The 16,350-nt window shown below is 38.8% G+C and overlaps 1 protein-coding gene across 1 annotated transcript in view; it reads left to right on the forward strand.

Annotated features, from left to right (window-relative positions):
* CTNND2 (catenin delta 2) overlaps positions 1–16,350 on the forward strand; it is a 667,983-nt gene that overhangs the window by 339,929 nt on the left and 311,704 nt on the right.

Genomic DNA, 16,350 nt, shown 5'->3' on the forward strand with positions numbered 1-16,350 from the left:
AATTACTGCTTTAGTATCTAATCTGTATTCTACATATATCTGTACACAGTAGTTCACAATTTCAAAGTTCATGCTTAATGGACAATAAAAACATATTTAATAACTGTCTCCCTGGAAATATGTTATTTTTTTTGCCAGGAGTATTGGTTTATTGGTTATTTATTTAAGTAGACTCTATTTAAATGTTTCTGTAGTTTTGTTCAAGCTACAAAGTTCTTGGCCATAATTGTACTGACAGCTGTGGATCTAGTAATCCATTTGTATAAAAATCAAAGTATTACTCACAATCTTAAAGCTGAAAATTTATAAAGTGGTGGAATAGAATTTAAACATGGAAGGGAGAGAAGGATAGAAAAAATGTTTATGACTGGAATATTTATAAAGTTAATTTTAAATGTGATTCATGCTGTGATGTGAGGAGTGAGGGTAGCTTCATTAATTAAATAAATAAATTAATTAAACAAAAATAAACGTCTTAGCTACTGATTGGGACATATTCTAGTTTATAGAAGTATTCAAATGTTTTTACTGCTGCAAATGTGTCTAGAACTTGCTTTGTACACGTGGCCAATTTGCAGAGAAAACAGTTATCTGACAGGTCTAGTAGCCTGTGACTTCTGTAGCCAGAGTGTGGCTGTCAAGTGGATTGTCTCCTGGTACACTTGTCATGAGTGGGACCAGCAAACTGTGCTGACCCTGCCTAGTCTGTTTGCTCAAGAAGTTGAGAGAAGTTTGTACTCCTAAGGAAGGAAATATTATTTGGCTACTACCAGTCAGAGCGTTTTAGCCACATTCAGTTTGTCACTTAGCCAGAAGGAAATGGAAATGTGCTTGAAGTCAGTGTGATAGGCTCAGAAAAGAATAGTGGCAATGGTGGAGTATCTGAGCTGTGGTCACCCTTGGCTGATGGCTGTGATACAGTAAGTTAGACACAGGTAACATATACTGCAATGCAGCTATATGGAATCTGACTGCTGGAGATTCCTGCTGGGGCATTTAAGATGTAAAATAGCATTGGGGCAATGGGAGGGGTATGGAGAAAGAAGGCTGAATTCAGGGCAGGTGTAATCCACATCCTGATAGGACCATTTTTTATGGACTTATTCACGTGGTCAGGGCTTTCATAAAATAATGGGACAGATGTCACAAATTTATTTGGGTTAACAGAAAAGCTTGAGCATTGTGGAAGAAAGTGAAAACTACAGAATAACAGTGTGGTCAGCTGCTCCCATAAAGCTGAATTTGCCACACATGGCAATTATGTCAAGTGTCCTGAGCTAGTTAAACACCAACAAGGAATAAATTTTTTTTTTTTTCCAGAATGAAGAGTTTATTCTTTGCTCAAATACACACAAAGGGCTTGAAGGAGAAAGAGGAAGGTGCCCATCTTATGTCAGATAGCCCTTCACTTCAGTTGATGCCATACTTTTTCTTAGCAGGTTGTTCTTCAGCTGTGAGAAAGGTTGCCCTATCTGTCACATGCATATCTTGTGTCAGAGCTCTAAAGAGTGAATTGCCAAAAGGCAGGCTTCCAGCACAAGTTTCAGTTTGTTTGCAGGTGATGCCACATATGTCTCATTGCCCTCGGCTGAAGAAGTTGTTGAAAGAATCCTTTCCTTTCAAATATGTTTCTTAAAATGTAACTCAGCCCTGAGAAGATGGTATCATGGCTTGCTGTTTCTGCTGTCCCAGTGATTCCAGGTTATACTTTCACCGTTTCAAAGCAAACATGGGGATTGCATTCACCTTCTCTTTTTTCTGTCTGCAGTGCAATTTGAGACTGGATTTTTAATGCAGCCAGACCTTCTTACATATGATGTCCTGGGTAGAAGGACACTGACAGTGATGCCAAGCACACTGTACAAACCAGAACAAACCACCTGCTTTTTCTAAGCAGCATTGGCTCTGGGTTTACAAGAGTTAAATCTATGTGTCAAACCTAAGTACTGACATGTGCAAAATATACCTGCTTCATATACTTGAAATCAAGTTGCTTAATATACCAATTTTTTTAATCTCATGTTTTAGGGGTAGCCTCACTTGCACAGTAATCTACCTTCTTCAACTCCTATTGATCTGAGTAAAATCTGAACCTAAAATCTGCTTAGGAAGAAATAAAAGGATCCATTAATTGTTTGCAATAAATATATTTATTCGCTGAATAAATAGTACTTGATATTTCAATGTGCTTGGTCTTGTCACAGGTTTCATTAATGCATATTGTAATAGGCAGGAGATGGGAGGAGGAGATAGTAATTATGAAGAACAGGAAACAGAAAAGAATCTCAAAAGCTTCCCAAGTAACTCATGTTAAAGGTTTTCAGAAATACAGCTTTTTGAGTACAGGCACTGGGTAGCAGCAATATTGAAGTTTTGGGCTGAAGTGGAAAGGAATTAACTAGGCAATCAGGCCACCTACCATGTGTACAAACACCATGTACTGTAGGAGAGTTTTCCTCACGTAGATTCACCAGGGAATCCTTGATCCTTTTCTGCTACTACTGATGATATGTTCACTCATGCACTTCGGTATTTCTGGATTCTGTCCAGCACAGGTCAGTTCGCCCTGTGAAAAGGCAGGTGAGGGTGCTGACTGTCAAACTGAGGTCACCTCTTGTCACTGTCTCCAGCTCTGTGCCCTGCAGCTGCCTGGAGCTGACCTGACACACAGGGGAGTCACTTGCTGATGGAGTGCAACCTGGATTCTTGTGCAGATTATTTTAATTATGTATTACTTCTTGAAAGCGCTTCTGCTCTTGTAAAGAGGACTTCATAGAACCTGTCAATCTTGAGAAGACTGTCTTCACATATAATATGGAAATTTTAAAGGTGTTATGAGCTCACGATGCTGAAGAAGAACATTTTCAAATTTTTCTTTTCTTCAGTGGTGAAAACAATGTCTTTAGAAAAATAGGACAGAAAAATTTGGCCACTATTAGTGTGTATCACCAACATTTCACATGCAATTTTTATTAGTATTTAGTTTTAGACAGAGGTCAAAAAGTCCAGTCTTATCTGATACCAAAAGGACTGCTTTAATACATTTCAGGTTCTGATCTTGCCTGGTTTTCAAACTGCCTGAATTTGTCTTGCATGCTTCTGTGGAAAACTGTATTCCCCCAAGATTGACTTTCGGGGAATGCTGGGCTGTGTCTCTTTTGCTTAGCTTCAGTTTAACACTGCCAATTGTCTCTTGTCTGGCTCTTTTTATGCACAGTGTTCAAATCTTGTACTGTTTCCTACTTTCTTTTTGAAGATGTTAACTTGGCAATGTTGTGTGATAATGGGTTAAATGCCCAATGGAATTCCAGATGTATTAGATATACTTTTCTGTTTTTTTAACTCCGTGAAAGAAATTGCACTCTGTCAAACCTTAATAAAATCAAGTGTATTTATTTCTTTTCCTTTTGAATTACTAGCAAATTTTTAAAACAACAACAAAAAAAACACATTAGGAATTAGGATCTGGATACAATTTTTAAAACAATTGAAGGCTAGGAATACCTCCTAGCCAACACTCATTGATCTGGCTTTGTGCAGAGGTTGCAACATGACAGGGAGTACAAATCTGTCTCTTCTCTTGACATTGACAGCCCTGAAGCTAACTTGCAAATACTGTTCTTACTCAAAATGGCCACAAAACTCATTGCTTAAGCAAAATTATTGTTTTCAAATCTGAGTTTTAACATTTCTGTTCTTTGAAAAATTAATATTGTGAAGTCTAGAACAGATTTTATGTGATTCATATTCAGGGAGAAAAAAAAAAACAAAACAAAACAAATCGGTTTCCTTGCTTTTCATATCAGCTGTTTTGCAGTGAGAACAGATTTAGCTTTTTGATTGGACTACTTCCAAGATGCACTGAACAAGTAATATAAAATCTGAATTTCACAATCACCTTTTAAGCCTAGATTAAGATATTCAAAGAGAAAGAAGTTAAGAGAGTTAGAGAATGTTGGCATAAAGTAGCTGAGAGCTCCTCAAAATTTCACTTAGTGTAATTAAAGAAAGCTAAAATAACTGCAAAGCTGGTAACTTTTATGTATATGTAATGTTTCTGAACATGAAACACGGTGATTTAGATGGGAACAAAGAGGAAAATACTACTTAGTGGCATGAGCTTTGGTGAAAACTAACTGGATTCTGACCTACTAGGAATGGGAAAGAAAGAATTTTAATTAATTGTTTTGAGCAAGTGATGTTGAGGCATCCTAAGGAGGGATTTGCATTGGTAGCCAAGAACTCAATTTTCTTATGCTTCAGTAAACTTTTTCCAAAACAAAGGACTTTCAAAGAATTGTATCTACCAATGTAAAGCTCAGTTAGTTACTTGAGATCTGGGTTTCATTTTCCTTGTCTGCTGCTTCAGCAGAGTCAGCAAAGAAAATTAGTGCTTTTATTTAACCAAATACAATTTAACATTTTTCTGCATAACTGTGCAGACTTTACAGAAAGTACTAGATGGTCCCATCCACAGGATGAGGATCTCTGCCCTATCTTAATACTTTAAAGTGTTACAACTTTCAGATTTGAAGTGCTTTGAGGACTGCAGTAGGTAGAATTTTGTTTTATCAAACAAGCCATCTCAGCAGGTGAATTCTTTTATTACAAGGTTCTTAGATATGAACTCAGTGCTACCATAAGTGACAGACCAATTGGTCTCTTAAATATTTACAAGTGATAAAAGCATATAGTTAATCCTCCTGCATTTTTTTCAGTGTAATGTGAGAACCTGCAGTATTTGTGAAGTCACTTCTCTTGTATTTGCCATATTTGCATTGGAAAAAATTGCAATAAATAAGTAACAGACAGCTTTGACTACTCATCCAATTTACTCTCTGCTTTGGTCTCCCCATTTTGTGGAGAGGAAGATGGTCTTTTTGGCAACTTAAAGGAACAATAATATGGAATTCAGGGGTATGCTTTTCTTTCTCAGGAGTATTGGTAAGATTGCCCAAAACAGGCTACAAGCGTTAGGAAAAAGTCTGCAATTCAGCTGTAGCAATATCAACTGCACGATAATAGGTGCAGACGGGGAATTTTTTTACTTGCTTCAATATGCAGACAGTGAGCAATAGAGGGGTTATAGAAATACCAAATAGAACAAAGAAGTTGTGTGTAGAATTTCCAAAGTTGACTGAGCACTTGTTTTTTGATCTGATCAGAGTTTTAGTCTAACTCTGGCTACTAGTATATCCCTTCATGATTTAGCTGGTTGGCAGACCTTCAGGACTGGACCAGGACATAAAGTTTTGTTGCAAAGTAATTGCGACAGAAATACAGTAGTTTCACGAATACAAGCCGCACAGAGTATAAGCCGCACTTCCGGTGCCTCGACAATGTTGCTGTCTTTGTCAATAGATAAGCCGCACCCCGAATATTAGCTGCACTTTCGTTCGTAGCGAGAATCTGTGCGCAGCTTTCACAAATTGGCCAATTAGTAACAGGATCGCGGCATAGCGGGGTTTACTGGCTCAGGGCGGAGCCAGGAAGGCTCGGCCCGCTCATGGTTGCCGACGGGGCTGGCCGGGTGGTGCTGCAGCCGCTGCTGGGCTCACTGGCCCCCCTCTCCCGTCAGCACTGCCCCGCCGCTGCGTTTACTCGCCCTGCCAGCGGGCCAGCCACCGCCGCCGCTGCGAGGCACGCTGGCCGCCCCGCTGCTGCGTTTACTCGCCCTGCCGGCGGGCCAGCCGCTGCCGCCGCTGCCAGGCACGCCGGTCACCCCGCACCATACTTGCTCGCCCAGCCGGCAGGGCTGCCGCCGCTGCCAGGCTCTGCCGGCGGGGCGGCTACCGCCAGGCTCGCTGGCCGCCCCCTCCCGTCTGCACCGCCGCCGCGTTTCCTCGCCCTGGCCGGCACTGCAGCCCCCCGCACCGCCAGGCTCCCCCACGCTGCTGGCCCCGATTCTGCTGGGCTTGCCCCGCTGCCAGGCAGCCCCACCCGCCGGGCTTCCTGCTTCTGCCATGCTCCCCTGCACTGCTAGCCCCAGTTCTCCCGGCTCCCCCGCCCTGCTGGCCCGGCCTCTGCTGCCCTCCCTGCCCCGCCCTGCTGGCTCAGGCTCTGCCGCCCGTCCCCCACACTGCTGGCCCCGCCTCTGCCAGGCTTTCCCACCTCAGCCGGGGCCGGCCGGGCTCCAGCTTGGCTTGGGGCTGCCGCGGGCTCTCACTTCCGTGTTGGCAGCTTTTAGAATATTGTTCATGTATTAGCCGCCCTCGAATATTAGCCGCACTTCCGGGTTTCCACCAAACTTTTGGTCAAATTGGTGCGGCTTGTATTCGTGAAATTACTGTAATTCAGTGTTGAAATAAGTAGCTTATATATGAAATGAAAAGATTCAATATTTAACTGTCTTGTAAGACTTCATGTTCTGGATGTAAAGAATATATAAGTAGAAAGGTGATTTCACCCTTTCGTTAACAAAACAAAATTTCAAAGGCTTGGTTTAGTTGTCTAATAACTTTCACAATGTTTTCTAGTATAATATTCTGATAAGAATAAATATGTTTGAAAATATTATTTGTTTCAGCATCACTAGTACAAGATCTGTAAGATATTTTCTTAATTCTAAAAAAAATCTTTTTATTCTTTAAGAGTATTCTTTTTAATGTCTGTTTATAATTTTTTAAAATACAGCATACTTCTTACATCTGTCTTTGCTAAATGTCTGACCTATGAACCTGGTTTTACTTATGTGATGTCTCCTGTGTTGTATTGCTCCTGGTAGGCAATGAATAATTGAAGAAATATTATTTTCATAGGAAACTGATTCTCATTTTCCCCTCTGCACCTTAGTGGTGGAAAAAGCCAGAATAGAAACACTCTGTGCTTGCAGCAATGCTCCCAATCTGTCTAAAGGTTACATTTACTTTTTGTCAACTTGCATAAATATAATTTTAGTCATTCTCACTAATAAATGTGTGATTAAAGGTTATCCATATAGCTAAATAGCTGTTATTACCATGTGCCATTTTAGTTACTTGGATAATTTGTCAACTCTGTATACAGACAGTTTGCAAATAAGAACTTTCACTCATATAGTTAAAATCATAAATCAATAGCAATTTTTCATGGGTTGATCCAGCTGCTTATCACTTGCCTAACAGACCCAATTACCTTTACATTCATCTAACATTTTAGTTTAGAAAGTAGTTTTCTGTTGCTTTTATGTTCATTCACTGAAATGTAAATGTAACTCATCAGTTTTTACATACATGGTTCTTGGTACTGGCTGCTTCTAGAAAACTCTATTGCCTGGTGTTTCTGGCGGTATCAGTTATGATTTTATGCAGTTGTGTGGATACTGCTCTGTAACAATCATCAACTTGCCAGCATCACAGATTAAGGTTATTTCAAATACAGAACTGGAGGTGCTATCCCAGGCTGTCCTCCAGTTCCTTGAAGCTGGAACTAATACCAGCTCTTTCTAATAAACTTATGAACCAACCTTCTAAGAGCAGAGTGAGTATGGTTTTGACATCTCAACTCAAATTGCATGGGATAGCCTGTTTCTGTGATGTTTTATTACATTTTTTTTAAGTTCCAACGAAAATTTCAGTGACCAGCTTCAACTTATTTGTCCTTGTCCCACGTGTGCTTCCTCTATATCTTTTTCTCCTGTTCTTCAGTCTAGCTAAATTATAAAAGCCAGTTGTACTCCCTTCTCAGACTTCAATTCTTTCATCTAAGTTCACCAAACTCTTCTAATTTGACCTTTTATCAGTCTTTATTTTTTCTATTAAAAAAAGATAATTAACTGAACAAATACTGAACAGCAGAATACTGATGGAGTCTCCCACGTGCCTTGGTACATTACGTCCAGGACAGTACTTTGAAAGTAGCCCAGCTTTAAGTGGGGACTGGGCCAAATGTTTCTAAATTCTCCCGTAAAAAAGATCAACAAAATCTTTCCTGCTTCCTACAGTATCTGCTTGTGTTTGATGGGAGTGTTTCATGTTCACACATCTGTAGAATATGGAAACAAAAGACTACATGTAAGGTATAGATGACCACCATGCAGTCTCTTTAGTGCCAAATTCAGACAATATACTGACATTGAGACTATTCTTTGTTAGTTGGAAGGGCCTTCCGACCACTGTGGAGGCACAGTAGGAGTTTGCTCCTTGGCTCCAGCAGACATAAGCTGCAGGAAAGGAAGTAGCTAAATAAACAGAAGAAACATCCTGGTTCTGTATTTTCTTTTGTAGAGGGGAAAAGGAATGCAGAGAAATGGAAAGAATTGTTTACAATGAAAGAGGCAAAGGTGAGGAGCCCTGTGCAGGGATATTTCTTGGAAGCAGCTGAGTGAAGCTAATGTGAACAGGCTGCAAGGGAGAAGAACTGGGAAGGGCTGCGATGTGCGATTTCACACAGTGAGAGGCTTTTTGCGTGTGTGTACTGGGAATTTCCTGCATGGAATACACTTTCTTCAAGGTAGAGGCCGTCTGGCTTCTGTCTGCATTATTTCCCTAAGGAAGTGCTGAATTTAAAATGAATCATCCTCTCAAAACATAGAGAAAATCCCTTTCTATTATTTACCACGGACAACACAGAACAAATATTGTACCTGAAATAGTCATATAAAGTGTGATCACACTTTACATAAATTACCAAAAACAATGGTCAGCATGAGGCTCTTGGCTTGATCTTCATGTTAAGGATTAATTCTTCTGCAGAAGGGATTTCCTTGTCAATTTGTTGATATTGAGAAGATGAGGAGCTTTATGTTACTAGTGCTCTTTGTTTTTTAACCTGCTTTAGCGGTTAGCTGTTCCTAGGAAAAAAAAATATTGCATTATCTTCATTTACAGAAGTGGATTTCCTTAAAGGAATTTCATTTATATTACACCATATCTATTTGGAAATGAATGTTATGGTACCAGAACCAAAAATATATAAATAATGAAAAAAGTATTATAAATCTTATTTTTAGGTGACTGTCTCCATGCATCCGTGGATTGAGTTAACACCCAAACCACAGTGCTGATACAATGCATAGGGAACCATGTGCCTCAGAAAATAATTGATCTCATATTCACTGAATGTTTCTTACTCAGCATCAAAACATAGGTTGTTTAAGGCACCTTGCAAGAAATTCACTCCTACTTCTCGTTCTTCAGTACCTTTTTCTGCTCCACTGGGAAAATACCTTTCCACAGTGCTACTCTCTGCACACTCTCCCTGAAGGCATCTTTCAAAACCTGATGCAAAGAAAATACAGCTGTGGTGGTATCTTTTATAATAGTTTCTTAACTAAAATAACATATTGTTTTCTATAGAGAATAGAGGTTTCAATAAGAAAGACAGGGAATAGCCCCATGGTTACATTGAACTTAGTCACTGTTTTGATTTCTCACAAAATATTTTAACTAGTTCCATCACACTGTGCACAAGTGCTTTAAAGATATACTTTTGGAATAAGTGGGAGAAGGAAATGAAGAAATTAGACCTCATTTTATCTTTTAGGGCATTGTACTGTTTTCTTTAAAGCATGGCAACCACTATCCTACTTTTTGTGCGATGTTGTCAATAAGGCGTGCTTGAAGAACACAGTTTTATGGGTACTGATAGGCTGTGGTGTGATTTAGGCACCAGACTGCTCTGTTGCCTTAGGGCAGGGATGATTCTATCTCTCTACTATAGATTTTTCTAATTTGCCATTTCTGATTCTATTTTAAATGCTTGTTTGGTTTGGATCAGATCCAAATGCCACGACTGGGACTGGAGGAACAGCACAGTACACTACTATTTAAATTGCTCTGCTGTGTAGAAGCGGCAAAATTTAAAATTTAATGTGGCTGAGCAGTGAGCTCATTGTCTGCAGCTTCCTCAGGAGATGAGAGAGGGAAGAGCTGGGTTCTTCTCCCTGGAATCCAGAGACAGGGAACCTGGGAACAGTTCAAAGCTGTGTCAGGAGACATTCAGACTGGGCGTGAAAAAGTATTTCTTTACCAAGAGGGTTGTCAAACACTGGAGCAGGCTCCTAGAGAGGTGGCTGAGGCCCCAAACCTGTCAGCGTTTAAGAGCCATTTGGACAATGATCCCAATAACCTGCTGCATAACCTTCAGTCAGACCAGAAGTGGTCAGGTATTTGGACCCAATGGTCATTGTAGATCCCTTGCAGCTGAAATATTCTAATTCTATTCTCTTCTAAATGTGTTCCTGTGTAGCTATGTTCAGTTTGGGAAATGAACTCTTTTCTCAAATAAAAATAGGTTTGAAGCAAACCAGAAGAGCTAACAGCATTAGCAGAAATCCTGCCTTGAGCTAATTCCTTCTTTTTGTGAACCATCTTCCTTTTTCTTAATTAATTGATAATGGTAAAATGCAAAATTAAGTAATTTGGTTTGATTTTGGCTTCTCTAAATAAGAACAAAAGAGTGGTTGTATGGATTCAGAACTGGAGTCTTATCTAGCCCAGTATCCCATCTGGAATGCATAAGGGCATGAAACAGGCATCAGGGGAAGAGTGAGAACGGGGCAATCACAAGGTATTTGTTTCCCTAATGTTGTTATTGTGTCCAAGTTTAAAGTTAAATAAATACACAAAGTACTTATTGCCCTCTAAATTCTTCTCCTTGGAACAGCAGAGCTTCAAAGGCTTCCACTCTTTGAAAGAATTCTGTGTGTTCACTGTCACCACAGTACCTATCTGCAGAACTAAAGCTAAAGGAAACTGGCTGGTTGCAAGGGAAGTAGCAAGTGCTCTCTCCCTAGGTGACCAAGTTCATTCAAAACTGAAGTAAATGGATTTTGGGGGCTTGGTCTGTGTGGAATTAATTCTGTAACAAAATAAAATTTACTATAGTTGATGCTCTTGTAGACCATTTCAGGAGTGATGGTCAAAAACTACAGAAATCAGGATTTGTTATGCTTTGTCCATTAAATAACAGCCTCTGGCACATGCTTTGCAAGCCCTTAAGCAGTGCACTTTGTGGAATGCAAGGCTGCTGGTGCCTTTCCATGCATGCTGTGCAGTACCTGAACTTTAAATCACATTTAAATAAGAAGAAACAGAACAGTTTTATTAAGCACAATCAGTATAGGAAAATTTAATTTAAATAGGACTGGAGCAGTTTAAAACTTGTTTTTAAAGGAAAAGCATGTCTGCAAATTTTTGCAAGTACTAAATGCAGAGGTAACATTGATTTTTGTGACCTGTTTGGAAATTTGACTGCAAATATTTCCTTGCATCATTGGAAAGAAGTAAAAAACTTCACAGCAAAGCCACAAAGTTCTGCTATTGATTTTGTAAACCTAGGGAATAACAATGATTTTTCTGAGAAAAAAATTAGTTTTCTTTCCCTGCAGGAACTTGAAGCGAGGTTGTTCTAATAAAGGTGGGAATTAACCACCTGAATGGTTTTCTGGTGTCTACAGTTAAAAACTTTGTCATCATTTTAAAAGTCAGTTTGAAATTTCCAAGGTACAAGAGAGAAGCCATCAGTAAAATATGTGTGGGTTTGTGGGGGTATTATTTATTTATTTTGGTTTGTTGGATATTTTTTTTTCTATTTTCCAGGATCATTGTTGGGGATTGGATCAAAAAAATGGACTTCTTGATAGGGTAGCCAGGCTGATACCACTAATAGAGGTATAGACTAATAGACTAATAGAGTGCTATTAAATATTTGAGAGAGCCTACAGTATCACATTTATAAAGGTGAAGGGAGAGACTACCATTGTCATAGATTTTGATGTAATTTTAAATTGGCCACTAAACCCAAAAGTTGTTCTTGAGGACTGTTTTTACTATCGTAATTTATTGAGGGGTTGGTACTTTTTTGCAGGATTATTTAATGTAAAATTTATTCTTAAGTTGTTTGGGTTTTTTTCCCCACCAGATAGTTGATACTAAAAATTGTTTACTATTTTGCAGAAAACCTGAAATGTACTGCTGATTTAAAATCTGCTTCTCCTTTGCTTTAGATGGAATATTAATTTTTCAGCCTCCTTGCTTCTTTGTGAAATGCTGCTGGATCTTTTTTCTTCCACCTTTCACAAGAAAAAAACAATTTAAAAATCAATGAGACAGTATCTACCTGTAATTATATACAGCAATGTTTGTGTAGCTTCCTTGTAGAAATAATTTAAAAGATCATGTGCTGATACAACTCCTTGTAAAATCCTTTCATAGCTTTTCTACAGTAGTGTTATATTTAATTTTATGAATTGTTTTAGATATAATTTCATTAATTGTTTCAGAAAACAATAAAAATATTTTAGTGTAACAATAGCTATAGCACTTTCTCAAAAAATGAGTGACAACTGTAAACTGAATGACTTTTACACAAAGGATAGGCACACAAACATTTCTTGGATAATTAGAGGAATACAAAAGTGTGAATTTGCCCTGGCAGCCTGTATGCAGGCTCAGTGATAAAGCAACAAGTGTGCCAGAAACACTGAATGAAAGAAAACCTACCTCCCTTTCCAGCAAGAAGTGAGTTTCTTTGCTGTGGTGTTCTGGGGAGCAGCAAAGCAATGAATAACTAACTGCTTTGGCCTGCTGTGCATGTGCACTGATGTATTTTGGTGCATGGGAAAAAAAATGAACTTCTGCAGGCTGCATATGAAATACTATTGCTGGAGAAGTGTGTATACAGGGCAGTGGAGCTCCTTATGGCTCTGAACCTATCAAGGTATTCCTCTGAAGTGGGCTGGGTCTCACATTAGGCCATGTAATGTCTAAAACTAAACCCAAGTGATGTCTAAAACTAAACCCAAGTGATGCTACAAGTACAGCTGCATCCAGGTAGTGTGCAAAATGTGTCTTGACCTGGGGTTTGGTGTAACTTACCTTTGCCTACCATTGTTCCTGCTGCCAGTGCCACAGGCACATATCTGCCTTCTAGGAGTTCAACTGAGTCCAAGGTACCTTTGCCGCTTCCCAGCACCTGCTTTGGAAGTGAATTTTTGGGTGTTTGTACAGGCCCTAATAGCAACACAGTCCGAGGATGCCTCAGGCAGCTTTTCTTCTGCCAAAGTACACAATAGCATTCCCCACCTCTGGGTTACCTCCCTTGATGACTTTGGTTGCTTTCATAGAAATATGGCTGATGAATATTGTCCAGGAAAGCATTATTTTGGTGTCATATGAAACATTCACTTCTGTACCACCAAAACTGCTTTTGACTCCCATAAATTGCTGGGAGAGGCATTTGTTGGTCTTCTGTAACTCACCTTGCAGGTGCTAGCTGTCTACACAGAGTCCATCTTATCATGGTGGATTCCTATCAACTCCATCATGAAAGGGCACCCATTCCTTGTTTAACTTAACTTGAATTACAGGAAAAAATGAAGGCTCCCTAAGGCCTGGCTTGTTGCTTGTTTATAGAGAAACTGTAGGTCAGTCTGGGATTTTTCTATTACTGCCTGACATCCTCAGCTGGCTGTAGAAAATCTGCATTTCTGCAATGCTCTGGGCTTCTGCTGTGTCCTTGCTGTGCAGAGGCAGGTGGAGCTCCCCAGGTGATGCTCCCCAAAACGAGCTCCCTGCAGCGTGCTGTGCTCATTTGCCTTTCGCCCTCCCCACATGCAAGGTCACGCACGGAGGGTTCTCACTCCTGACATGCATGCAGAAATGCGAACATGTGAGTTCAGCTGGAATCAAGATGACTGTTCTGTGGATATTTATTTTGCTCATTCTTGCCTAGGGAGGTAAAAAAATTTTTACTGGAATATCTCCTTTCCTAGGTAGTTATTAAAGGTAAAGCTTTAAACACAGTGTAGTGCATCCTCACAGAAGACACGTTCATTAGTGCAAAAATTAACACAATCTAAAAAATAACAATATTCTTCTTTGGTTTAGTCAAGTGTTTTGTTCATTTGTTTGGGTTTTAGCATTATCTTCTCATTATTAAATTATTCAGCTTCCTTGCAATTTTCCTTCAATACATTGAATTTTCCAGACAATATAAGCATAGAAGAATCAAGTTTTGTGTAGTTGAATATTGATGGAGGATTCTTTCTGTAAGCCAGGTAGAATTAAGTAGAACACTAGTCTTATTGGTACCTAGAACATTTGAAGTATATACAGGACGAAATGACCACCAAAAATAAAAGAAGAATAAATAAATAACAATTATTATTCTGAGTTTGGGTTAAGGGAGGTAGTAATTCTAACTGGTTGAGTTCTCAGCTCAGTCATATTTTATGCTATGATTTCTAATGCTATACTATTATAGTTCTGGTTAAAATCCCTTCTCAAACTCTTAAGGTGGACTCAAGTTACCTTAGTTCAGAACAATTTGATAAAGAATTTTACTGCTCATCTTCCTTAGTCAAAGATACTAACCTTTGCAAACTTATATAATGAAGCATAGAAATATGCAGAAAAGGGGTTGCTGGTGCATTTTTCTTTAGGAAAAAAGTATGAAGCAAAAATATTGTTTTGCTGGACATGCTGAAAAATTTATTAGGACAATACTTCTGTTAATTATTGGGCTTTTGTCTTTCCATGTATTTGATGTATCTGTACAGTCACTGAGCTCTTGTGAAGCTGGGAAACAAACACCTGAAAGAAAAGGACAAAAAAGCATTCCCTTTTATTCACTCAAGCAGATTCGGCACATTTGTGTGACAGCCTAAAGACTTCCTGCACAAACAGGTCAGGTTGCTTCAGTCAGGAATCTTTTTTAGGTCAAAAGCAGAGGAAGTTCAGCTGAAAAAAAAAGAAAAAGGAAAAATAAAGAGTAGCTAAATTAATACTATGGCAAATTCTAATAAAGTCTTCTATGGAAGCCCTTTAAAAGTTGGTTTGCAAGGCTCTGGCATTGGTTTGCAACCAAGAAATGGCAGTTTCAATATCCAACTATACTGGATTGTTAAAAAGCTAAAGAACATGAATTTAACTAAGGAAAACAGCACTCTTTCCATACCAGAATATACGGATATCACTGTAGAAGCAAATACAACTTGAATAGAGAATCATAGAATCTATTAATTTGGAAAATGCCTTTATGACCATTGAGTCCCAGTGTTAACCCAGCACTGCCAAGTCCTACTCCACTAAACCATGTCCCCAGGTGTCACATCTACATGTGTTAAATACCTCCAGGGATGGAGATCACCACTGCCCTGCACAGCCTGGTTCATACTCCACATGTTGAATAAGAAGGCAGCATTAGGATAAAAGTTCTGATGGTGGATCTGTTATCATGACTCTAAGAGCTACATTATTTATTGAAAGACCATTACAGTAGTGGTGAAGTGTGACTTAAATTGGAGAAGTCAAAATGCAGTGAAAATTCATTGTGATCCTAAGATTAATATGGATACAGTACAGTTTTTCTGTGGAAGCCAAGTGATATTGGGGATTACTGTGAATCAACCAGAAGTGATTCATTGAACAGAATGAACTTCGTTACATTTTGTACAAGTTTGCTACTTAAAAAGGACTGAGCTGGAATTCCTGGAAATGGTAATTCACTCTTTATGCACAACTTGATTTTCTTTTCTAACTTATTCGGATGAGGTGGCATTGGCTTTTACATCATCGTGTTCTTGCCAGCAACATCTAGTAATTAATTCTGCCAGCAAGAATACCACCTGAGATATTACATTTTTTTCTGTCTGGTGAAGTGATATCTATCACGTAGATATTTGGATACTGAAAGAGGGACTCTAGAGTGGAAAGTGGTACATTAGTTATTATGGATTGTGTTAATTACACAAAGGAAGATTGCTCCCAAGTAAGTCCCAATATGTCAGATGAAACTGCAATTATTTAGTAAATCTGAAAATCAGACAAAAGGAATAAATTGGAAAAAGTGTTATTTCAAAAAGAGTCACTGTCCCTAGTCATCACTAGGGTTTAACTTCAAAAGGTAATTTAAATTATGTAATTTCATCCAGTTCAGCACTTTGCAGTTATTATTGTTTGTCCGAGGACTCTGGCAACATTTGTCTTCAATATTGTTCAGTTCAGTGGGCTTGAATGCAAAAATTTTAGTTCACTATCTCACCAAAGGACTGGCTTCCTAATCTATGACATCTCTACAGTGAGTCAATATAAACCACAGACTGGAGATATTAGGAAAATTATGATGATGTATAAATTTTGAACTTGCCACCTTAACATTTGTGATCCCAGGTAGAAATTAAAAGTTCTTTTAGAACTATTTTTATGTAAATTAGACATTTGTTATATTTTTTTAACACTATCAAATCTGGTAAATAATTGATACAAGTTCTTTACCGTACAAATAGACTTCCACAAGGAAGCATTTAATTTCATTTACATTACTATTGTTCAGAGCATAGATGGTAGGAGATATACTGACATATTCATAAGTGATCCAGCATCTTCTGGTAAAAGGGAAAACAATTAGAGATTTAAATCCATTTACTCA

The sequence above is a fragment of the Catharus ustulatus genome, chromosome 1 (assembly GCF_009819885.2).
Source record: "Catharus ustulatus isolate bCatUst1 chromosome 1, bCatUst1.pri.v2, whole genome shotgun sequence".
Taxonomy (NCBI): Eukaryota; Metazoa; Chordata; class Aves; order Passeriformes; family Turdidae; genus Catharus; species Catharus ustulatus.